Source organism: Salmo salar, chromosome ssa09 (genome assembly GCF_905237065.1).
Source record: "Salmo salar chromosome ssa09, Ssal_v3.1, whole genome shotgun sequence".
Lineage (NCBI taxonomy): Eukaryota > Metazoa > Chordata > Actinopteri > Salmoniformes > Salmonidae > Salmo > Salmo salar.
The window spans coordinates 155110055-155135096 of record NC_059450.1 but is presented as its reverse complement, the minus strand read 5'-3'; the positions used below and the strand labels follow the sequence as shown (position 1 = coordinate 155135096).

The following is a 25042-nucleotide window of genomic DNA, read 5'->3' as shown; positions in this document are numbered from 1 at the left end:
TATCAAGAATATACATATCCTTGCTTCAGGTCCTGAGCTACAGGCAGTTAGATTTGGGTATGTCATTATAGGCGAAAATTGGGGGAAAAAAAGTGGTCTGATCCTTTCGGAGGGTTTTAAAGACTCAGGACCCCAAAAAATTGCGCAATATGCAACATTACTTCTTAATAGTAATACATTCCTTGTTTTAAAAACATTACTAAGCATGCTCATGATTTTTGGTGTAATCAATGCGGGAAAAATATTTTGCCTGGTAAAAAACATGAATGACCGGTATAATTTATCTGCCACAGCAGATGGCAGACATTTATTTTTACTTAAAAAAAGTTTGTATTAGGCCTCTGCACATCCACTCTGACTCCAAGCAGAGCAGACCAGCCATTGCCCTAGCGATGGCCACACAGACAGAAGAGACCACTTTTGAGGTCTGGTAACAATCGTGGACATTTTTTTGGGGGGGTGAGTAGTTGTCCTTTAATTCGCCTAGCAAGAGACTAGCAGCTATTGGTGTTTTTGTACTGTACAATGTTGGCTACATGTGATGGCAGAGTTTGCAACAACAAAAAATAACACGCAATTGATAAAAATCATCATGGTATCATTCTGCCAGGTATCATTCTGCCTACTTTACAGTCAACATCGGGAAGGTTTTGTGGGGAAAGCCTCGAGAAATGTTCATTCAAACACAGCATGATGACTGAAATACGCATCACAAAGATTCAACAAAGACTTCAGACCAAACTTTTTGAATACCTGGTTTGCATAACCCATTGCTGTTTGAATAAATCTTGATAATACAATTTAAAAACAAATTGTGAGCCAAAACGTGACCAGCTACATTTTTTTCCCCCACTGGCAGCCTAGCGACCGATAAAAAATAAAAAAAATAATGTGTAGCACTGCAAAGTCAAATGGAAGCGTTTTGGTTGCAGTTCTGAACAATCTCCTTAGTGTTTTTATTTTAAATATTATGCGTTTAACCTCTTACATCTAGATGTTCCGCTAGCGAACACCGCTCCAATATCCAATGATAGGCGTGGTGCGAATTACAACTCCACAAAAATCCCAAAACTTCATTTTTTTCAAACATATGACTATTTTACACCATTTTAAAGACAAGACTCTCCTTTATCTAACCACATTGTCCGATTTCAAAAAGGCTTTACAACGAAAGCAAAACATTAGATTATGTCAGCAGAGTACCCAGCCAGAAATAATCAGACACCCATTTTTCAAGCTAGCATATAATGTCACAAAAACCCAAACCACAGCTAAATGCAGCACTAACCTTGATGATCTTCATCAGATGACACACCTAGGACATTATGTTATACAATACATGCATGTTTTGTTCAATCAAGTTCATATTTATATCAAAAACCAGCTTTTACATTAGCATGTGACGTTCAGAACTAGCATACCCACCGCAAACTTCCGGTGAATTTACTCACGATAAACGTTCACAAAAACATAATTATTTTAAGAATTATAGATACAGAACTCCCTTTATGCAATCGCTATGTCCGATTTTAAAATAGCTTTTCGGTGAAAGCACATTTTGCAATATTCTCAGTAGATAGCCCAGCCATCATGGCTAGCTATTTTGACACCCACCAAGTTTGTCACTCACCAAAATCAGATTTACTATAAGAAAAATTGGATTACCTTTGCTGTTCTTCGTCAGAATGCACTCCCAGGACTTCTACAACAAATGTTGGTTTGGTTCCAAATAATCCATAGTTATATCCAAATAGCTGCGTTTGTTCTTGCGTTCAAGACACTATCCGAAGGGTGACGCGCGGCGCATATCGTGACAAAAAAAAATCAAAATATTCCATTATCGTACTTCGAAGCATGTCAAACGCTGTTTAAAATCCATTTTTATGCGATTTTTCTCGTAAAATAGCGATAATATTCCGACCGGGCGACGTTGTTTTCGCTCAAAGACTGAAAATGTAAAATGGACTCTTCACGTGCACGCGGCACACCCGTTTCATTGTTCTCAGATCGACCACTATCCAAATGTCGCTACTGTTTTTCAGCCAGGGACCGCAGAGTCATCATTCAACGTTCTGGCGCCTTCTGAGAGCCTATGGGAGTCTTAGAAAATGTCACGTTACAGCAGAGATCCTCTGTTTTCGATAAAGAGGCTATAGAAGGCCAAGAAATGGTCAGAGAGGGCACTTCCTGTTTAGAATCTTCTCAGGTTTTGGCCTCCATATGAGTTCTGTTATACTCACAGACACCATTCAAACAGTTTTAGAAACTTTAGGGTGTTTTCTATCCAAAGCCAATAATTATATGCATATTCTAGTTTCTGGGCAGGAGTAATAACCAGATTAAATCGGGTACGTTTTTTATCCGGCCGTGAAAATACTGCCCCTATCCTAAACAGGTTCAAAAGAGCCAGAGGCCCCATATTTACCAGGTCTACATTGTAAATCAGAATGTTATTTGACAAACTGGCCTGGCCACAAAAAAAAAAAAAAAAAAAATATTGTTGAAAAATTGGTTAACGATACATAAATAAATCAAAAAGTACCTTGATGGCCTTCTGGTTAACCTTGAAGGATCCTCTGCCGAGTTTGTGTAGAGCTCTGTAGGCATCCTGCCTGTGAACCATCACTATGTAGGCACATCCACGAGGAGGGATCATCTGGAGGGGAGAGGGAACAGGTTGGTACTACCTAAGTTGCTCCTAGAGCATTTTTCAAGGTCAACCCCCCCCACCCCTATTATACAGAGCACTCCCTTGGTTATTCCTGATGGGCCCTGGTCAAAAGTAGTGCACTATAAAAAAGGGATTAGGGTGCCAGTAAGTAAGTAGATAAGTGTCAGCTTCATACTTACATTAATGGAGTCTATCTGCCCAAACTCCTCTAGTAAACACACGACGTCCTGCTGAGAAGTCTTCTTGTCTAGCTGGCCCACCCACAGAGTCGTGGTGCAAACTACACAACGAGGGAAACATTCAATATGGGGCCTGGTCAAAAGTAGTAGGGAATAGGGTGCCAATTGGGACGCAGGTTCCTTGTGTATCTGACAGTACGTACCACTGAGTGTCTGGCTCTTGATGCTGGGCAGACCTTTCTGTCTACGGTCTTTGTCCTTCTCTCTCTCCTTCCTCTCCTGCGAGCGGGAGCGAGGGAGTTCCAGCGACTTTCCTGGAACGAGACCCGGACCGTTGGGAGGAGTGTCGGGGCTTCCGCGAGCGAGAGCTGGACCTCTTTCTCCTGGGAGATCTGGAGAGATCAAGTGCATTTTAAAATCGCAAACATACTTCACAGTAAAATGAAATAGGTAAAAGCAAACTGATAAAAGAAATAAAGGATTATTCAAATAACAGTACAATCATGGACTAAAAGCCAAGCTAAAAAGGTGGGAAACGGGCAGGGTTGTGTTACAGAGGATCTGTTCATCCTAAACAAAACTTTACTTTTTTTTTTTAAAGTGTCCTCAACAAAACCAACTGCTATCAACCATGGATCCAGCTTCTTACCGAGAGCCAGACCGGGAGCGTGACCTCCTGCTGTGGCCGCTGCCTCCCTCCCTACTATCCCTCCTCCCAGACGGATCTTCCCTTTCTCTGTGGTTTCCCTGGTCCTGGTTCTGCTGGGCAGTGTGCTGGCTTTGGTTGTAGCCCTTGTTCAGACCAGGGTATCCTCCACCAGGTGTTTGCTGCCTCCCAGGCTGGCCCATCATATGGCCCTGAAATTGCTGCTCCATGTTGGGCGGCGCTTTGACCAGCAAACTGGCCACCGTAAACGCTTCCTGGAACAAGGGAATCCAACTCCCTCTTTCTTCACTTCTTCTGGTTCATCGTCGTAATCAAAACGGTCCAGGAGTTTCTGAAGACAGACCGCCATAACACCCTGATTTAGCGACACATCCATAACAAATCACACTAGAGTTGCCTTAATGTCCGTGACTGAACACCCATTTCAAGGAGGCTTTATGAAAACCACGGAAATGCTGTCCTGTTAGATTTAGGCCTCTTTTAAAATTTGTCTGTTGGTCAGAAATTTGCTTTGCGTACAATAATGAATTACCTTAGCTAGTGAGTTATTCTGCTCTGTAGGATGTGTGTGGTGTGTGTTATGCTGGCCTTGGACCATCTGTGAGTGGGTCTGGTCAGACACGGTGTTGGGAACCATAGGTGGATTCTGTTGCCCTGGCTGGAACCTCAGAAGCATCTTCTGAAGCTGGACACAGACAGGAAGGAATAACAATCCAATTACACACAATCCAACAAATCAGTTGCTACCAGCAAGAGAATATCATGTATTTATCCTTTATTAGCCTGGTATAGAAACTTATTTTCAGAAGAACTACATTGTTTACAGTAAACAGACAAATGAGTCATGGATGATTGTAGTGAAGAACAAACACTAAAAAGAGAAAACAACAGACGATTCATTTTTATTTCCTGTCCCAGTCATGTTGTTCTGGGGGTGTATGAGCTAGTACTGTGTCATAGCTATAACAATAGACTTAGTATAACTGGAGTATAACGTCTGACCATGGCAAATTGACAGGCAACCTCTTCGCTTAGGAATTAGAATCTCTGACCTGGTTTTGTGATGTATACTTTCATTCTATAGCTCTCACTCACCTCGTGTCCCTGTCCGGACTGGAAGAGCTGGGCCACGGCAGCCAGGGCCTCAGGGTTACGAAGCTGTTGTGGGAGCTGGGGCAGGGCTGCTGCTATGGAGACAGGGGGCAGGGCTGCTGCTATGGAGACAGGGGGCTGGGCCTGGTGCTGGGCTGCTGCTGCTATGGAGACAGGGGCTGGGCTGCTGCTATGGAGACAGGGGGCTGGGCTGCTGCTATAGAGGCACTGGGGAATGTGGGCTGGGCTGCTGTATGGAGACAGGGGGCTGGGCCTGGTGCTGGGGCTGCTGCTGCTATGGAGACAGGGGGGCTGGGCCTGGTGCTGGGCTGCTGCTGCTATGGAGACAGGGGGCTGGGCTGCTGCTATAGAGGCACTGGGGAATGTGGGCTGGGCTGCTGCGATGGAGACTGGGGGCTGGGCTGCTGCTATGGAGACTGTGGGCTGGGGCTGGGCTGCTGCTATGGAGACTGGGGCTGGGCTGCTGCTATGGAGGTACTGGAGACCGGGGGGCTGGGCCTGGAGGTCCTCCTGGGGGGAGGGAGCAAGGTCGAAGAGCCAGTAGCCATGTCCAACAGGGGCTGGACGACATCCATCTCAAACACAGCGTTCTTCTGCCACAGGTTGAGAACACGGATGATCTTACTCTAGATAGATAGATAGATAGATAGATAGGAACCCATAATGAGAGAAGTTTACAGTTACGCTTTAGGTTGTCCGCTGACTACCACCCACACCTGGCCCAATAGTAATTAGCTGGCTACCACCCACACCTGGCCCAATAGTAATTAGCTGGCTACCACCCACACCTGGCCCAATAGTAATTAGCTGGCTACCACCCACACCTGGCCCAATAGTAATTAGCTGGCTACCACCCACTCCTGGCCCAATAGTAATTAGCTGGCTACCACCTACACCTGGCCCAATAGTAATAGCTGGCTACCACCCACACCTGGCCCAATAGTAATTAGCTGACTACCACCCACACCAGGTATGGAGCGAGCATGATGCTGGTGAATTTGCATGTCCCGTGTAAGTGGTAAACGATGAGTCAAACATCTTATACTAATTATTTGACACATTCATTTATTTTCTTTCACCCGTTTCATATTACCAGCCACGCGGAGACGTGGCGTATAGTAGACCATTTACTGTGTGTTGATTGGCCACCGAACAGGAAGTGTTGACTAGTTTATAAAAGGTGTCAAACTGACTGAATAAAAAGTCTTATATCCCTTTGCTATTCGCGAATCATTACCATGTGATTATATGTCCATGGTATCACATCAGGGCAGTAAACCAAAGGATTTCCCAGGTTTCTCCCAAGGACGTCAGGGCCTCGCTAGACAGTGACGCTAAATTCAGTGACTCTCGTTAGTCAGTGTAACTTACCGAATCTCATCTGTGTGAGTTGTTCATTTGACTCCCTAATTTGCGTAGGCTACTGATATTGGCCCCGAGGCTTTTGGTGATTATTCTGAAAACATTTCATGAAGAATCATCACAGCAGGAACAATAGGTAGACGAGCCTCATTCTGGTCCAAATATGATCATTAGGGCCCTGAAGGAATCCAGGCATTACAATAGAATGTATTGACCTCAGCAGTGAATCAATTAAATGTATTGAAAATGAATTAATTTCACCAAGTGAACAGAATGCATCAGTGATTCGTATTTCCGCAACGAGACGTGCGTCCGTGTGTGCAGCAGTGCGTGACTACCACTTTGCGTAGCTGTTAGCGTTGATGCTAAAGAAACAGTCTTCTGGTAGGAAGAAAGGCTTTCTTAACTTCTCTAGGGTATGTGGGACGGTAGCGTCCCACCTCGCAACAGCCAGTGAAATAGCAGGCAAATTCAAAACAACAAAATCTCATATTTCTAATTTCTCACACACTACAAGTATTATACACCATTTAAAGATAATCTTCTCAGTAATCCAACCACACTGTCCGATTTCAAAAAGGCTTTACGGCGAAAGCATAGCATTAGATTATGTTAGGACAGCACCTGGACAAGAAAAAACCCACAGCCATTTTCCAAACAAGGAGCGGCTCACAAAAACCAGAAATACAGCTAAAATGAATCACTAACCTTTGATGATCTTCATCAGATGGCACACATAGGACTTAATGTTATATAATACATGCATGTTTTGCTCAATAAAGTTCATATTTATACCTCCAAAAACCCCATTTTACATTGGCGTGTAATGTTCAGAAATGTTTTGCCCTCCCAAAACTTCCGGTGAATGAGCACATCAATTTACAGAAATACTCATCATAAACGTTGATAAAATATTAAACTGTTATTCAAAGAATTATAGATACACTTCTCCTTAATGCAACCACTGTCAGATTTCAAAAAAGCTTTACAACGAAAGCACACTTGGCAATAATCTGAGTAACGGCGCTCAGTCACAAAACCAAACCCGCCATCTTGTGGAGTCAACAAAACTCAGAAATAGCATTATAAATATTCACTTACCTTTGATGATCTTCATTGGAATGCACTCCCAGGAATCCCAGTTCCACAATAAATGTTCATTTGTTTCGATAAAGTCCATCCTTTATGTCCAAAATACCTCCTTTTTGTTTTGGCGTTCAGTCGGTAATCCAAATCCACTGTGCTCGCAGCAGTAAATTCAGACCAAAAGTCAAAAAAAGTTATATTACAGTTAGCAGAAACATGTCAAACAATGGATAGAATCAATCTTAAGGACGTTTTTAATCGTAAATCTTCCATAATATTCCAACCGGGACGATTCCTTTTCTTGAAAAGAAAAGGAACACAGCTAACTCTCACGGAGAGTGCGCCACTGAGCTCGTCATTTTCTCACTATCTGATTCCAATGGCTCTTATTCTCTCCCCATTCACAGTAGAGGCATGAAACAACATTCTAAAGACTGTTGACATCTAGTGGAAGCCTTAGGAAGTGCAAATGACCCCACAGACACTGTATATTTGGATAGGGAATCCTTTAAAAACTTCAAACCTCAGATTTCCACACTTCCTGGTTGGATTTTTTCCTCTGGTTTTTGCCCGCCATATGAGTTCTGTTATACTCACAGACATCAATCAAACAGTTTTAGAAACTTCAGAGTGTTTTCTATCCAAATCTACTAATAATATGCATATCTTAGCTTCTGGGACTGAGTAGCAGCAGTTTACTCTGGGCACCTTCTTCATCCGGACGTCAAAATACTGCCCCTACCCAAGAGAGAGGTTAAAAACCTTCTCAATTGAATTACCCACTACAAAGTAGACGAGGCTTACCTGGCAGAAAGATATGATTATTTGAATCAATCAAGTGGGTATTTGTTTTACGAACCTCTACCATATCATGTTCACTACAAAACTACCACTAAACAGCCTCTTGCTAGCTGTGTATTTAAGGGTAACTACATCCAAACATTATCTGATTTTCACCAGACCTCAAAAGTGGTCTTCTAATGTGGTTTAAGCATTGTTGTGGACTTAAAACATGTACATTTGTTGTTTTTTCTATGAAAATTGGTAACTTTGCGGTAAACACCTGAAAAAAACAAACTGAAACTTGGGGAAACTAAACCTTTTTATTTTTCAAGATAATGTAGGCTATTTGATTCATTTTTAGCTTCAATAAAATACAGAATTTGAAGAACAAACATTGTGGCAATTGATATCTTGCAGAAAAATAATAAGACTAATCTCAAGAGATGTATTACTGTTCCTGATCATACTGGCCTAGGTGATATCCAAAAGTAGCAAACATACTGTCCACACATTCAGACATTTTAAAATGGTAACGTTGTGTCTTTCTCACACAATACGAAAACACATTTCTCCAACCGGTAAACTCAATAAAGTATTCAATAATTATACCAGAGGCCGGGCAGAGCTCCTTCAGCAAAGCCCCGCCGACCCTTGGAGATGCCTGGCTGTGTTTTCTGCTTAGTAGGCATGGCCTACTACACGAAGCCTCAATACCACGAGCAAAGATCATGTCAGGTCACTAAATCAGCAATAAAAGCTAACAAGATAACACGCCTAACATTAGAGCAACGGGTGTGTGTGTGTGTGTGTGTAGACTGTGTACTACTGTATGGGGCGAGCACTGTCCTGTTATCTGATAAGTTGAGTGTCTCATTGGAAAATAAAATACCGTGAAGTTATTTTTCTGATGCTAAAATGTGACCTTGTATAAATTCACACCAATGAAACATTTCATCATTGGAAACACTTATCTTCCTGTTGATGTTGGGTTGGTGTTGGAAGATGATGAATATGGGGTTGAATTGTTTTACATTTCCCTTTAATGTTGGACTATCATTTGACTTGCAAATATTTAAATGCGTAAATAGCTTCTTCAAAATAAGGTGACCGAAAATAATATTGTCCAAACCAATCGGTATCTCACCGCAGCCTCATACCCCATGTCTTGAATATATGGCGATAGACGAATTAAAAAGTAAACATGCATGGTAATCGCTTCTGACAGCAGTCTTTCTAACTCTGTCCATAACTTTGACGTCTAACATTCCCAGAAGGCCTGAATTACTGAGTCGCCGTTAGTTTTAAACTTCAGCCAAGACTCTAGCCGTTGTGCTGTAGAATTGGTGTTTCTTGTATAATACATCCTTACGTTAATTTATACTGGATTCAAAAACATACGTTTTCATAACTGTAATTTAATTCAGTATGTTCCAACATCTTATGCCAATATCAATTCTATTTAAGTCTTGGTTCAATAGTTTATATATTTTTTCTAAGAGATTGTCCGATGGATAGGCTTTTGTCAAGGTTTTGTATATCTTCGTATCTTTTCTTGACTCAGATAGGATTCCCTCAACATTGTGCTGATGTCCAAAAGCTTCAATCATCCATGATTCAACAACTACTGGCTAACTGAACAGACCCTCCACGGCTAACGAACCCTCCACGGCTAACCGAAGCACCACCTCCACGGCTAACTGAAACGACCCTCCACGGCTAACTGAACACCCACCTCCATCGGCTAACTGAACACTTACCCTCCACGGCTAACTGAACCTCACGACCCTCCACGGCTAACTGAACACGACCCTCCACGGCTAACTGAACACGACCCTCCACGGCTCCCCAAAAACAAAAACAGCTACAGTAGTAGCCTACCTTGTCTTCATGCATGACAAGATAGGGTTCTGGAGGGTCGTTGATGGATTCTTTTAAGAACCTGGTCCGTGACTCCTTATCCCTCCAAACTGGTGTAAGACTGTACTCCATAATCCCCCGTATGGCCAAACTTCAGCTGTCTGGCTTACACTTGAGAACAGGCTCAGACTCATCAAATCATCATCATCATCATCATTGTTATTTCTACCTTCCTTATCACTGTCTACTAAATTACAATAGGATCAAATTAAATGTTTTACAACCATTTTATAATATTTGTTTTGTTTTTGTTTCCAGGTGAACTTCATTCCTATAAACTTCCAAAGAAAAAGCAGCAATATACCATTTTGTGTCCCATCTTGAGATGCCATACCAGTATACACTTCCTCAAAACAGATCAATTAATCCTAACACCTCAACAAAAAAATATGTATTGATTTACATTTTGTTTTTTGCAGAGATTTTTAGCCCCACGATTTTACATCTACCTAAGATGTTTAAATACTTGCACAAATTTAATAACATTTTTCTCTCTTAATAAAATAATCCATCTGTACACTTTTTCTTCTTCCCGAAGAATTGAACCAACCACCCAAAACTACATATCTCCACAAAATATCACAACTCTTCCCGATGGGCAACATGCGACACTTTAAGCCTTCTGCTTCCACAAAGCAAAGCGACACTTTAGGCTTCTGGCATCGAAGTCTAAACGACTTTGGCCTCTACCATATCTGAAAGCAAAGCGCCTTTGAGCTTCTGGCATCATCTTAAAGCAAAGCGAGACTACTTGCACTGGCATCATCTGAACAGCCACCTTTACTACTGGCATCGTCCAAACTTGTTACTTTGAGCTACTGGCATATCTAAAGCAAAGCCACCCCACTCTTGATAGTTCCATGGTTGTTTTTCCTATACCTTCTTGATAACTTCTCCACAATCTGGACGACAATGCTTGTATAGCTGAGGGGGGGGACATGAAACAAGATGAAAATGTGTCCTGGTGTGTTTAGACATATCACATTTTACATAATAATAAAATAAAATAAAAAATTCACCAATTTCATTTTTACCAAAATACACTATTTGTCTTTTTCAATTGATTTATTTTAATACATCATCTTTGTTGGAGGCTTCATGTCAATCATGGCGAATAACTACTCTGTTAGAGGAAACAATAATACTTTAAGTTAGCAACTGACAGTTCATCTAATCCCCATAAAATCATCCAAAACTCACCTGAACAGTTCATCCTAATCCAACCACATAAAATACACTTTCACGCAGCGTTCATCTAATCCAACCACATAAAATCATCCAAACTCACCTGGTAAGAGTTCATCTAATCCAACCACACCCAAATCATCCGAACTCACCTGAGCAGAGGTCATCTAATCCAGACCACATAAAAATCATCAAACTCACCTGAGCAGGTTCATCTAATCCAGACCACGCAAAATCATCAAAACTCACCTGAGCGAGTTCATCTATTCATATTTTCCAAATCATCAAACTCTGAGCAGTTCATCTAATCCAACCACAAAATTCACCCAAACCTCACCTTTGTGTTACATATTATAACCACAGTTACACCAAAGTTTTAATAAGGGTAGACGATGTTCCTCCTTCCTGTGGCTCAGTTGGGTAGAGCATGGTGTTTATTGTTTGCAACGCCAGGTTGTGTGTTCGATTCCCACGGGGCCCCTACAAAAACTGAATTATCATTCACTACTGTAAATCCCTCTGGATAGAGCGTCTGCTAAATACTAAAATGTAAATGTAGAAAAACTCATCATCATCTTTGTGCGTTATAAATTTTCAAACTATTGATGCAGGCATGTTTTGAATTAGCTATAAAAGTAACCGTTTGCAGGATATAAATGTCTTCAGTGTAGTCATCTACAAAGGAAAACAGCTAGCTTCCTACAATAACCTTCTACAACACTTTGGTTATATTAACGAATGGTTGTTATTCAACCAAAATAACTACATAAAACTAACGTATTGGCAACACCCTTGTTGCATTTCACTTTAACGAAGCCACACCACCTAGCAGTTACGCTACTTAGCTCAATGAGGAACCATTGGCTTTTGTGCTAATACAGGCCACACTATCAACCCAACAAAACAGAAATCTGCCGTGCAATAAAGTTCACTATTATTAACTGTTTCTGTCATGGTCTGTGCATTAATTATGAGTACCATAACACTCAAAGACTGATGATCCATGTAGGTTAACAAAAACAAAGTTCTCCATCTGGCATCATAGCTTTTAGCTAGCTAGCTAACGTTAGCTGCAGCCCAGCCATGTTTGAGTTGTTGATTGGAAAGGTCACAACTACTACCTTTGATTTACTATTAAATTTAATATATTGTCCTTCTGGTGGACTAGATCATTTTAGTAACCTTCACGAAACTTATTGGGCTAAATTGGGACATCTTTGATCATATAACCCCAGCCCCAACTGCATCGGTTGGTTAGCCAGCAGAGATATCTGCCTCTGGGTTACTAACTTCTTATACTCGCTAACCGAAACAGCTACAAAACAACTTCATATTTACCTCCAAGTTGAAAGCGTTGACAAGAATCCATAGTTATTTGTTGATGTTAGCGATCAACTATCCTTATAATTGAGTAATATGTGTAATTGTGCTAATACTTCCTGTGTTTATATGTCATTCAACAAACATCAGCTCTTGTTGCTGGCCATTAGATCCACTTGTCGATAACGGGTATGGCCAAACCATCGATTTTGAGAACTAATCCCAAGATAGAGAGGCGATGAGCTTTGCGGGAGCAAATTAATCATAGTCGGCTTAGCAGAGCCAAGGACAAGCTAGTGAGAATCACATGCGCGTTCTCTTATTGCTTGCTGAGTAAACGCCTACTCTATGAAGTGCGCGTGAAAACTGTATGGAGATCAAATGTTTCATCGATGAGAAAATTAGCAGATTGTCGGTCAAAATTAATTTCGCTTTATCTCCCACTGGCTTCATAATCACCATATTTGGTAGTGAGTGGAAACGGCTTACCGGATGCTCATTTATACATCCGATAATATCTGTTGTTCTATCTGTGCCAAACGTTTTGCAAGGGAAAAACTATGGACCACAGACCAAATTCTCTGAGAACCAGACCGGACAGGATCCTGCAATACACCCACAGATGTGAATCAGACAATATTCAAGAGTTTATCACAAATTGAGAATGGTGATGATAAATTGCTAATTTATAGTAACTAGAATTATGCTAATCATAAAAGATCATTAGGTATTTCAAGGGCAGCACAACCCAGCTGTACAGAATCCATTGCAGCTGTTTATGTATTTCTATGAGCCACCCATAGTTGAGATCTATGAGATCTATACATGCCCCTTGTTTTTTTTTTTTTTTGAATCTATACATAGAGTCCTTGTTTTTTAGATCTATACATAAGTCCCTTGTTTTTTTTTAAAAGTTGTTTTATCATGATCTCGGTTTGAGAGAGAGAGACAGGGCGTGAGAAGCGCGACAGGGCAGGAGAGACAGGCACAGGGAAGAAGAGAGAGCGACGGGCATTAGAACCTGCGACGGGGGGGAGGGGCACACTACATCTGAAGGAAAGCATTCCTTTGATTACCATAGGGATATACTCACTACCTCCTCCTAGGATTCATGGAGAATCAGTGGAATATTACTCGATTATTTAGACCCAATACAGTGTTTATCAAACTGAAATATAACAAGTGTGAGGTATTAAAAGGCTTCCTTTACCGCCATAATGTGTTAGCCCAAATGCACTATTCCTGTAGCAATTGCACTACTTTTGACCAGGCCCTAAGTTCCTGCTCTGGGTTAATGTAGTGCACTATAAAGAGAATAGGATCCATCGACTGGCGCATTCTGTGATGCTAACATTGTCCCTCTTTTCCCTCCTTCAGACTTGATGCGTGATCATATTCTGGATCAGTCTGGCTGCTTTTGTGGAATTCCTGTTTCTCATTTTGACTTTCATGTCCACGCTCAGTCAGTCTACCCAAGTAAGTGTTCCTTTCAGTCTCAGCGATTAATTCTGAGATACAATGTATTTCGGGTCATGTTTCTGAACAGATGTATTTATGATGCTTTGAATCTAGAAGAGGCTGATAAGGTTAATTGCTAAAACTCATTGATGGGAAAACCAAAAAGGTTTCCCTACTTGCACTTTTAATGGTCATTTTGTATTTTCTGTGCAGTTCACAGTTCTAAAAAGGCCACGAAATCATTGGAGAACCCTAGATCCAATTCTGCTTATAAATACTTGATCTGTTTTCTCTTTATCCCAACCTCTAAAACACACACCACACACACACACACACACACACATACACAATGGGAGCAATAGTGCAAAAAAACATTTTTGGGTTAAGTACTCAAACACACTGGCAGGATATGTCATTTTGGAACATCACTGCTGTGGTCTGATCATTTCTCAACTCTTCCAAACGATTATAAAACAGATGTAACATCACTATCTGCAATGTAATAGCCTGGTTATAATGTGGATTCAATCACATAAGCAGTTTTACAACATTTAATAAATGAGGAAGTGAATGTTTTCAACAATAAATAAATAATACTTTACACACTTCTTTTTAGAAAATTCAGATGCAAAATAATGAGGCTTCCATTTTATGAGTGAATGCCGTTTCAAAATAATAGAGGCTTCCATTTTATGAGTGAATACGTTTTTCAAATTTGTACAAGTATGCATGCTGTATTCTGATTTGAGATTCTCAGAAAATGTCCTCTCTCACTAGGCGTAAGTTGATGATTTGCACGAAAGTCTGAGTTATTGCACACTTATCAACTCTGAATCCACTGTATGAACTATTCTCTATTCCACACACACACACACACACGCAAACTTAGGAACACCTTCCAAACATTGAGTTTACCCCTTGCCCATAGAACAGCCTCAATTCATCAGGACATGGACTCTACAAGGTGTTAAACGTTCCACAGGGATGCTGGCCCATGTTGACTCTAATGCTTCCCCACAGTTGTGTCAAATTGGCTGGATGTCCTTTAGGTGGTGGACCATTCTTGATACCACACTGACACTGTTGAGCATGAAAAACCCGCAGCGTTGCAGTTCTTGAAACAAACCGGTGCGCCTGTGAAATACTACCATACCCGTTCAAAAACTTAAATATTTTATTACTCTATTCACTCCCTAATTAGCACACAAACACAATGCTTCTTCAATCTGTCTCCTCCCCTTCATCTACACTGATTTGAAGTGGATTTAACAGGTGACTTAATAAGGGATCATAGCTTTCACCTGGTCAGGAAAGAAGCAGATGTTCAATGTTTTATTTATTACCCTCAGTGTAGTTCACTACTTTTTGACCAGAGACCACGATGGGGCCCTGGTTTGGAAAATAGTGTACTCAATAGGGTGTAATGTGGGCCACAGCTATTTAACCCCTATGGTGCAACAGTAGACTGCAGTCCTGAGAGGAGGTCACTACAGATGGTTCTGAGGGCTGTGTGTCTTTAGGAATGTCGTTTGGACTTTTCTTCTGGTCCTTGGTCCCTGAACCCTGGATCTGGTTCACCACTCGACCGTGGTTCAGGAACAGCTCTGGCTCTTGTTCCGCTCCACATCTCATGGTGCTCTGGGAACAGCAACATCAGACCTTCTGGAGGGGGTTCAAGATCAACAACATATGAGGCGTGTCATTTCCTTCCATTTCCTTCCATTTCCAACAACACAAGTAGTGTATGTTTCAATATAACTCTTTTTTTCCTTCCAATTTCTATCTATACCTGATGTTATTTTACAAACCACTGCAATCTCCTGTTGCGAATTTTTTAATAAATATTGAAGATAAAGGATTCATCTGAATCGTCATTACGCCCATAGTCTGGTCATCCCATATTTCTTCTAGGGAGCATGCTGTGAGCACGGCCCTGTGCAGGTGTCACTGTCAGCGCAGCCTCTGGCCTCAGGAGTTGGGTCATAATGTTGGTGAACAGCTGGGCTGGTGCTCTGCCATGGAAGAGATCTGGGCCTGGGGCTGGGTCTGGGGCTCACAGGCCTGGTGATAGAACAGAGCAGGTCCAGTCTCTTGCTTGGGGTCAGCCAGCACCATGTCCACTGACTCTGTAAGGAAGGACAGTCTTCTGGAACCCAGCGAAAAGTGGACTGTCCTTTTTTCTCGTGGGTAGAGCTCCCTCTACCGTTCAGGAACCACCTGGTGAGAAGATGGGCTGTGGTGTTGGCCAGGGGAGGGTGGGAGTATGAAGTCAGGAAAGGGACAGCCAAAGAGACAGGCACCCAGTGGGTAAATATATTCTGGGGTGAGAAGTACACTTCTCCAGCAGAGTCTTCTCCTCCTCTAGTCTCTCTACCTCTCCTTCCTCTCCCTGTTCATTTGGTCGGGAGTTAGAGGCAGATGCCTGGGCCTGGACAGAGGACCTAATACGGCCTTTCTCTGCCCACCCTGAGGATTACAAAACACACAGACATGTTGATTCTCACTGTCATGAACTTGAGACTGAGGAATTGTAGATAATGCCAGGCTGAAACCAATGCCAGTACAGAGGGTTTGTCAAGGCAAGGTTCATACACATTTTGACAGATGGAATTTCATGACTTTTCCATGACTTTTAACAAATTTCCATGACCAACAATTGGCGGCGTCTCTAAGTACAAAGTATATCCTATATTGACAGTACACATTTTGTTGTTTTGGCTCATACTCCTTTTTTTAATTTATACAATGACTATGAGGTTAAAGTGCAGACTGCCAGCTTTAGTCGAGTATTTTTCCATCCATATCGGGTGAATCATTTAAAATTACAGCACTTTTTGTACATAGTCCACCACCATTTAGGGGACCAAGAGTATTAGGACAAATTCACTTACTGTATATGTGTATTGAAGTAGTTAAAAGGTTTGGTATTTGGTCCCTTATTCCTAAGCACCTGAATTATTACATCAAGCTTGGGACTTTATAAACTGGTTGAATGCATTTGCTGTTTGTTTTAGTTGAGTTTCAAATTATTTTATACAAATAGAAATTAATGGTAAATCATGTAAGTGTCATTTTTGGAGTCACTTTTATTGTTAATAATAATATAATATGTTTCTAAACCACATTAATGATGCTACCACTGATTATATATCTATATATTGATAGAAAGTTACGAGCACAAAATATCATACCAAACATCTAACTTCTCAGCATTACAATAACAGGAAGTTAGCATTTTATATCATACCCCCTTCGCCTCTGTTTGTAATATTGAAGATATATGTCTTAAGATCAATCTAACTTGTTATTGTAATGGTGAGAGGTTATGTCTTGGGGTTATAATATATAAAATGCTAACCTCCCCTGTTATTGTAATGTTATTGAGGTTAGCATGTGCTGAAGGTATGATATAAATGCTAACCTCCCCTGTTATTGTAATGGTGAGGGGTTAGCATGTCTTGGGGTTATGATATAAAATGCTAACCTCCTGTTGTTGTAAGTGCTGAGAGGTTAGCATGTCTTGAAAATTATATATAAATTGCTGGCCTCTCTCTTTATTGTAATGTTAGAGATGTTAGCATGTCTTGGGGTTATGATATAAAATGCTAACTCCTGTTATTTATAATGGTGAGAGGTTAGCATGTCTTTGAGGTTATGATATAAAATTGCTAACCTCCCCTGTTATTGTAATGGGTGTTTAGCATGTCTTGAATTATATACTCTAAATTTGCTAACCTTGTTATTGTAATGGTGAGAGGATTAGCATGTCTCTAAACAATATTTGTGTTCTGTAACTTTCTCACTCATTGTATCATTTCAAATCAAAGTGCTGGAGTACCCAGCCAACGAAGATTATCCTGTTTAATAATTAGGGGGAGGTGTATAGAAGGGTCAGCGTATTTTGGTATCAACTTTGGGAGGCTGCCCTCTGATCCCCATATACCATCTCCTGTTATTGAGCAAGGCACTAAACCTCCACATAGTATGTCACCTGTTAAGGCTGCTGTATAAAGCTTACACATGGTCAGCCCCTCAGTCTGATTGACTCGAGTAGTTGACCAGGCTTTGATCCAACCTCTCCAGCAGAGCCAGTTTATCAGGGTCGTTGTGTTTTATTATATAAATTAAAACCTGCACACCCATTAGCTCTCCCGGGTGTCTACTCATTAGCTCTCCCGGAGGATGTCACCAAATCATCTCGGGGATGTATCGTTTCTCTCCGGGAGGATGGTCACAAATTAAATAGCTTTTTCATAACACAGCAAAAATAAATACCGAGCAGTATTAAGCTTTTGACGTCTTTTGCATTGAGTCCAATTCCTCGCGCTGCTGTTTCCAGCGTGTTATCAGCCACTCATTAAGTTCCCCGTGCAGCAGCTCTATTTCCTTTTCCAACAGCCAGATCAATTATTACTTTGGCTGCATCGCGCCAAAACCTCCGTGTCTTTGCCATGATGAGGGTGACAAAATGACTACAGTAATCAGAATGGTGAAGGTTTGAAAAACATTTAATCTAAACATACTTTACATTAACCCGATTCGGCAATTTCATTGGTCTAATGAAACTTCATCTATATTTTAAAATTAAAAAATTGAAAGCGGGGAAAAATCCATATATTAGCAGCGTCATTGTTTTAACCTGTTTGGGGCTAAGGGCAGCATTACCACTGCAATGGATAAAAAACATACCCAGATTTAATCTGTTTACCACTCTTACTCAGTACTAAATATCATTACTTATTACATATAATAAAAACACCCTAATTTTTCTAAAACTAATTTGAATGTTCTGTAGTACTAACAAACTCAAATGGCAGATTAAAACCTGAGAGATTCCTTTACAAGTGGCCTGTCTGACCATTTCTGAACTTCTTTTCCTCTCTATCATTTACTAAGGATCTCTCTCTAACGGTACATTCCCAGTCTTCCATAGGCTCTCAGAGCCGGAAAAAAACAAAATTATGTCATTCCCGCCCCAGCACTAAAACACATTCTTTTTCGCCTTTCTCAAGTGATCAAGAACACTAGCTTATACGCGTGACCCCACATTCCCGCCCCAGCGATTTTTTCCTGTTTTAATTCCCTGTCTTTTCATTTTCTCCGAGAAAAATTAATTATACGCGGTTACTTTTCCGGCAATAATACTTTAATTTATTAAATTCTTTTACTATTTCATTTCATCAACATCTATTATTTTTACCAAACCAACATTTGTTATTAAGTAAGCTGCTCCTCAGGTGCTTTCATTCTCCTTAATTTTTATTTTATAAGGTGATTACTAAATTGCGGTGTGTCTAAATAAGCGAGCCCTATGCCTGGGCTATTATAATTTGCAAATGTATTTCCAAGCTATTTCAAATTCGACTTAATTCATATCTTTATCTCTAATTCTTAAAATAATTGTTATGCTTTTTGTGACGTTTATACGTGATATTTATAATATTAGCGAATTCCCAGTAGTTCATCTCACATAAAAAAAAGCTGTTTTTGGCATAAATATAATTATTACAAAAACATGCATTATTGTATAACATAATATCTGGTTGTCATCTAAGAAAATCATCAAAGGTGAGTGCTGCATTTAGCTGTCTTCTGGGTTTTGGTACATTATATCGCTGGCTTGAAAAATGGGTGTCTGATTATTCTACAACTGGCCTCTGCTGACCAATCTAATGTTTTGCTTTCGTTGTAAAGCCTTTTTAAATCGACAATTTATTTTAGATGAGAGTCTTATCTTTAAATGCCTGCTAAAATAGTCATATGTTTGAGAAATTGAAGTAATAGATTTTTAAGATTTTGAAAATCCTACAGGCTACAAGTGGCTGTCCTACGTAGGTGGAGCCACGGATTCGTCCCGCCTAGCCCTAGAGAAGGTTGTTTAAGCACATGAGGTTCAAAGCCTGGGGGAAAAATTAAAAACTATTGTCCGAATTTCTGTTCTTTGCAATTTGAGTTGCTATGTGTCCCGCACATTGGATGCTCAAATCAACTGAATTTCTAAAAATCCCAAATTATTATTTCTACAAATTAATGTTCACGATTCACAAATTATCATTTTGAGTCACATGATTTGATTCACCACAGTTACAAACCCAACTAATACAATAGCAAGAGTAGATAGTTCATTTCATCAAAAATAATTGCACAAATAATCATATGAAGCGTTTAAAAAAAAATAAATCATTATGGCCTTATTCGCGGTATGGAGGAACGTTTTTTTTTTTTTGGGACATGAAAGCGAAAACATGAATACATACTAATAATAGCTAAACATTTAATTAGAGGTTTCAATAAATGCTTTGAATTGGGTAGAGCCTTAAGAGCATGATATCTATCCCATGCCATACGGTCATTCTACCCTGGCTTCAATGCGTTCATTTTTATCTGATTGATAAAATACATAATTTAAAAACTGTCTAATTAATTACATTAACAGAAATTGCCAAATTAATTTTCAATGACTTTTCCAAAACTGTCGGGATTTTATCATTTTAAAACTTTTCCCAGGCCTGGAAAATACAATTACTTTTCAGGATTTTCATGACATTACAAACCCAGCAAGGTCAGGTCTGAGATGCGACAAAGCAAGTAGATGATCATACATATCGTCTGATTTCAGGAAAACGATGAGTTACTGTCCTGAGGTGTTTTTATAAACCACAGCTCCACAAACATATTGTCAAAGCAGGAAATTCAGAGAAAGAAAGCCACATCGTGAGGCAGCAGAGATTTTGACATATCAGTAATCCCTCACCCAGCAGCTCCTTGACTTTGTGTTTCTCATACAGTCTGCAGCTGGCTGAGGAGGCACATTGGCAGGTCAGCGTGCTCAGGTTGGAGGAGAACGGTGCTGCTTGGGAGGAAAGAGCCTGGGGTCGTAAGGTCCCAGCCAGCCAGCCTCCCGTGACCCTGAAACTGTTCCACGATGTTGCAGAATGGAGCTCAGGTCTGGAGATACAGCTCAACTACCTGCCTTCACCAGCCTGGAGAAGAGAAGAGGGTTACTGAGAAGAGGGTTATGAGAGGGGGTAGCAGGCTGTCCCACGATGCTGCAGTCGGCTCGCCTGAGCTCAGCTACCAGTTCTGTCCTGGAGAAGAAGAAGAGGGTTATTAGAGGGGTTATGAGAGGGTAACAAGGCTTCCCACGATGCTGCAGTCGGCTCAGCACTAGAGGCTCAGCTTATTCGCCTTCACCAGCCTGGAGAAGAGAAGAGAGGTTAATGAGAGGAAGCGCTGTCCCACGATGCTGCATTCGGAGCTCAGCACTAGAGGCTCAACCCGACCTGCCTTCACCAGCCTGGAGAGGGGTTAATGAGAGGAAGAGAGGTAACAGAGCTGTCCCCCGTGCTGCAGTCGGAGCTCCCAGCACTCGAGGCTCAGCCCAGAGCCTGCCTTCACCAGCCTGGAGAGGAGAGGGGGGGTTAATGAGAGGAAGAGGGGTAACAGAGCTGTCCCACGATGCTACGGTCGCAGACTCAGCACTAGAGGCTCCAGCGACCTGCCTTCAACAGTCTGGAGAGCTGTTGGAATGGATAGCTGCCATATTATGCAGGCTCTGCAGCATGTGTTTTGTTTTGCTTATCTTAACTGAAGTCCACTTTTATCATTAGAGTTTTCATCTATATTTTTGTAGCGGTCTATTTACCACCCATAAACAGTTGCTGTGGCATTAAGACCACACTCAATGAGCTGTATAGGACCGCAAACAAGAAAATGCTCATCCAGAGGCGGGGCTCCTAGTGGCCACAGTGTTAGTAATGCCCAGACCTAAATGGTTCTGCCTCATTTCTACCAGCACGTCACCTGTGCATCTAGAAGCACAAAACTCACAAATCACCTTCACATAGAAGCATATGCAAAAGCTCGCTGCGCCTCAAAACAGCCGTTCTGACCATAACATCAGTTCACCAACCACCAGTAAAAACTCAAAACAGGAAGTGTGTTCAAACACTATTATTACACAGAGTGAGTCCATGAAACTTATTGTACTTGTTAAGCTAATTTCTACTCCTGAATTTTAGTGTTACGCTTGAGGTTAATGACTCAAGACATTTCAGCTTTTACATTTAATTAATTAGTAAAAAATGTTTTAAAAACATAATTCCACTTTGACATTATGGGGTATTGTGTGTAGGCCAGTACCAAATTCTCAATTTAATCAGTTTTAAATTCAGGCTGTAACAAAACAAAATGTGGTAAAAGTCAAGGGATTTGAATAATTTCTGAAGGCGCTGAACATCAAGTTATAACCAGAGTTTTTCGACATGTGACTTGAGATCAGGAGAATTCTTCTTGGACAGGTCAAGTGGTACAACTCCTGGACCTATTTATACCATCCATAGAGGTATTGACTTTGTTACCATTATCCACAACCAGGGTGGAAATAACTTGTTGGTCCACAAAGCCACGTGGCAGGTAAATTAAAAAATTTAATCTAACCGCTCAGATGTTTTTCCAGGCCAAAATATTTTTCTGCCATTAGCCACAACAAAAAATTCACAAATAACAGATAGCATGTTATTAATGTTTCTAAAACAATAAATGTATTACTATTAAGAAGTAATGTGGTATATTCTCAATTCGATTTCCATTTTTGTGACCCAGTCTTTTAACCAATGTATGTTCAAATAAATAATTTAGATACAATAGTAAAACAGATAAACAGTTCTTCAACTGAACATTCAGGATCCTGCCCTGCCACAAAATGCTGAGTCATATGGCTTATTTATTTATTATATATTATTATTATTATTAGTTCAGGGCTCTACGCATAATTGTATTACAAGGAAACATCATTATATATGTAAGAGCACAAAAGTAAATTATTTGAGTGTTTTATTTAGAAAAACCTAAAAAGTTGATGAAGAGGTTTTTAACTGTTTTATTCTCAAACAAACACAATTTACCCCAAAATAGTTTAGTCATTAGGTGGTAAAAAATTTTCTGCTGCCCCTTTAAGGGTCAGGCCATTACTGTAGTAAAAAATGTTCTGCTGCCCCTTTAAGCGGCCATTAAATGTAAAAATGTTCTGCTGCCCCTTTAAGGAGTGGGCCATTACCGTGGTAAAAATGTTCTGCTCCTTTAAGGTCATGCCATTACTGTAATAAAATTGTTCTGCTCCCTTTGGAGCGGCCATTACCGTGGTAAAATGTTCTGCTCCCTTTGCGGGCCATTAAATGTAAAGATCATCTCCTACCTGCGCTACCAGTAGACAGTTGCTGCAAACATACGTGAAAAACACCCGGTAATATGTAAACAAAAACGATTAACTAGCCAGAAACAACAGGACAAAAAGTCACACTTGGGTAGCCTTTCAGGTCAAAGTCAACAAACTTCTACATTTGGGCTTTTAGGTTGGGGATAAAACATTATTTTTTTTTTTTAAACTGTTCCCAAATGCTGTGTACCCTAAGCGTGGCTGGTGAAATACCTCATACGGCCTTGTAAAATCTACCCCATTTTGGCAGAATCAGTAACATTCCACTCTACTCACAGCGGTGTCTTTTGACAACGTTTTGCTTCACTAAACAGCTGTCATAGTGTAGTTAAGGAGTCCTCTACCTCAGATGTCTGATGATGGTGGTGGCTACACACAGGAACTGGCTGATGAGGGGTAGAGGAAAACCTTTGAGTCGGGTCCCTGGGGTTTGTCCTCCTTCTGGCCCAGGTTGGTGAACCACAGCACATGGAACAGCTCCACCCTTGCAGACCCTGGTCTACATGTCTGGAGGGAGAGAGGGGTTATTTTAACTCTGTTTGATTCTTCTCTATATCCCCTGGACTGTTTCCTCTGGAGCACACTACCCCTCCTTGGAGCACACTGACCCCTCCCCCCTCCCTTACCCCTCTTGGAGGGCACACTGGCCCCTCCCCACTCTAGACACACTGACCCCTCCCTCCCCTGGAGCACACTACCCCTCCTGGAGCACACATGGCCCCCCTCCCTGAGCCACTACCCCTCCCCTCCCCTGGGTACACTGACCCCTCCTCCTCGCACACTGACCCTCTCCCCTGGAGCACATACCCTCCTCTTGGCACATACCCCTCCTAGACCACACTGACCCCTCCCCCTCCCCTGGAGCATACCTAACCCTCCCTCCCTGGATTACTGCAGGCCTCCCCCTCCTGGAGCATGCGGCCCCTCCCCTCCCCTGGAGCACTACTCCCCCTCCCCTGGAGCACACTTACTCCCCTCCAACACACTACCTCCCTCTGGGGTACCCCTCCCCCTCCCTGGAGCACACTGACCCCTCCCCCTCCCCTCTGGAGCACCGCAGCCCCTCCCCCTCCCCTGGAGCACACCAGCCCTCCTGGAGCACACTACCCCTCCCCCCTCCACCTCTGGAGCACATTGACCCCTCCTCCACCTCTGGAGCTACCCCTCCCCCTTTGGAGCACAGGTGACCCCTCCCCTACCCCTCCCCCTCCTGGAGCACACTACCCCCCTCCCCCTCCCCTAGACACGAGTACCTCCCCCCTCCACCCCACAGCACACTGACCCCTCCCCCTCCACGCCTACCCCTCCCCCCCTCCACCCGCCCCCTCCCCCTCTGACCCCCTCCCCCCTCCACAGCACACTACCTCCCCCTCCACAGCACACTGACCCCTCCCTCCCACAGCACACTGCCCTCCTACAGACACACTGACCCCTCCCCCTCCTGGTGAACACACTGACCCCTCCCCCTCCCCTGGAGCACACTGACCTCCCCTCTAGACACACTAACCTCCCCCTCCACACACACTGACCCCTCCCCAGCACACTACCCTCCTCACCTCTCTGGTCACGGATCAACAGGGCTTCCTGGTGAAGGCAACGTTTTTGTTATTGTTGTTTTTAAAATAAATAAATAAATAAACACATCAGAACCAGAATGTCTGGCTAGATGATTGAAATAGTAAAGATGACATCCAGACAGTATATCTCACCTCTCTCCAGCAGCTGTCAGAACCCAGGTGAGGGAGCCCGTGGCCCCTTGGTCAGATTGTAGGGCTGCTTTGGTCACGTGACCAGCCTGGTGCAGGGACTCTCACTATCGAGTCTAGTAGAGAACATCAAAACACAGTAGACAGATAGTCAGCCTAAAGATTAACATACGATAACATTATACTTTATTGAAATACTGTTTATTTAAAAAAGAGGTGGTAATCGTGTCCAAACATAAAAGTGTTGATGTATAATGTCAATACCACGTAATCTTACCCTGATTCAGGAAGCATAACTTTGAAATGTACCTCATGAGTTTAGTTCAACTGTCCTACCAATCCCAGAACCCAGAATATATCAGCTTGTTTTACTCCATT

General features: G+C 41.8%; 1 long non-coding RNA gene and 2 pseudogenes across 1 annotated transcript; all 3 read right to left on the bottom strand.

Moving 5' to 3' along the window:
* LOC123724108 (SR-related and CTD-associated factor 4-like) overlaps positions 1 to 3726 on the bottom strand; it is a 36718-nt pseudogene extending 32992 nt beyond the window's left edge.
* Positions 3727 to 3793: 67 nt separating this feature from the next.
* LOC123744765 (uncharacterized) lies at positions 3794 to 4782 on the bottom strand. The gene is made up of 3 exons (XR_006771247.1): positions 4613 to 4782; positions 4050 to 4202; positions 3794 to 3848 (listed from the first exon to the last, which is right to left on the bottom strand). It is a non-coding gene; the product is annotated as an uncharacterized lncRNA (long non-coding RNA).
* A 10939-nt stretch (positions 4783 to 15721) lies between these two features.
* LOC123724107 (nucleolar pre-ribosomal-associated protein 1-like) overlaps positions 15722 to 25042 on the bottom strand; it is a 69227-nt pseudogene continuing 59906 nt past the window's right edge.